The sequence below is a fragment of the Cupressus sempervirens genome, chromosome 3, assembly GCF_028749045.1.
Source record: "Cupressus sempervirens isolate cs-2001-9-10 chromosome 3, ASM2874904v1, whole genome shotgun sequence".
NCBI classification, from domain to species: Eukaryota; Viridiplantae; Streptophyta; class Pinopsida; order Cupressales; family Cupressaceae; genus Cupressus; species Cupressus sempervirens.
In genome coordinates, this window is record NC_143120.1 from 642,552,510 (window position 1) to 642,554,260 (window position 1,751).

Here is a 1,751-nt window from a genome sequence, read left to right on the forward strand (position 1 = left end):
TTATCTTGGCTGAGTTCGAGGCCCATCCCTTCTGGTGTAGTGCTATCTTCAACTTGATCTAGTTTCTCTAGCGCCTTAGGGGCTTCGCTGACTCCATGGACGACTGCCACAGATACTCCTACCTCCCATGCTGCTCCTCGATTAATATCACTAGCTTTGATTTGAGACCTAGAGCTTGTGGTTTGTATGCCCAAGCCATTGCCTTACTTAGCTCAATTGGGATCAATATTGATCATCTCCCTCCATACCATTTCTCATTGGCTGCTCCCACTCATCTGATTTCCTCACAAGGTGAGTTGAATGGGCATGTCAGACTTGACATATATAGACAGTACACCACCATGAACAGGATTAATTCACATGGGGGTTTGGGCTAGAGTCAGGCCTGAGATCATCTCATCATCGCCTTCTTGTCCCCCTTGTCACCCTCCAAGGGTAAGAAGTGGCTACTGGATACACTTGCATCATGACACACTAGATCTATTATACCACGCCACATGTTCATTAGGCAACAACATTCTACTCCTAATGCTACTTGGATTCAAGCTCGGGCCCCTAGTCTCCTTGGTTCTTATCCTTCAGTGATGTATTTCTTTGTACTGAGAAAGGATATCTAGTCCTTCTCTCTTCTGTTCATTCTTGTTTCCTCTCTTTGTTTTGTTGCTTTTTCTTTTTCAGACATCGTTTGGTGCTTCCCCTAGGTTTCTTTTTTTCCCTATTGTATTTTCTAGTCTGTGGTTTTTTGTCGGACATTAATATCATTATCTTATCTTATCTTGTGTTTTACAATTACATTATGTTACCCCAAGTTTCTAGGAGGGGGAGTTTTGGGATGGGCTTTTTTTGCAAGAGCAGGGGATGACTATATATATATATATATATATATATATATATATATATATATATATATATATATATATATATATATATATATATATATATATATATGAAAATTTAAATTTTAAAATATATTCATCAACCTCATAACTATATAGGATTGTTTTGATTAAGTAAAAACAAGTTGTGAAACGACCTGAAACCTTGTACAAAGGGACAAGAAAGATATAACAATGAGAATCTTAAAACAATTGTGGAAATCCACCTAACAAACTAGAGGGACACACTAAGATTCCCAACAAGAGGCCAAATAACCTAAGAGACCACAAACCATCAAGACTTACATTTTAGTCCATTCTTTTGAGAACGTAAAAACATATCAAATGAAGGTTTGGAGGATTTTCCTTTTCTTCCTTTAACTGAAGTCCAACCACCCTCCACCTTCCTCGCAACTTTTTGCTAATCCCCACTAACTCCCAAAATGCCCGCAGCAAGAGAACCAACAACAATGTTTTGGACAAAGTTAGCAGTAGAAGGGACAACAACAAAATTCTGACTCAAAGTTGTCAAAGGGACAACAAAGTCAATAGCAGGAAATGGATCAACAACAACCTTTTGTGTCAAAACCGTCATAGGGACAACATGCGAATCATTAGAGACGTCAACAAAATCCTCATCCAAAGTGAGATCATTATGAGAGGAGCTATCCGACCCATCCACATCCGAAGCAACTTTCTGGATTGTATAGTGATCATCTGAACCTCCAACCACCAAGAAGGTGATTTCTTCGATCTAACCTTATCAGAGGAGCATTGAGTAGTGAGATGGCCAGTTTTATGACATTTCCTACATCTGAAGGGAATACCTTCATAATCAAGAAACTGAATCCAAGAACCACTTGAAGAAGCCAACTT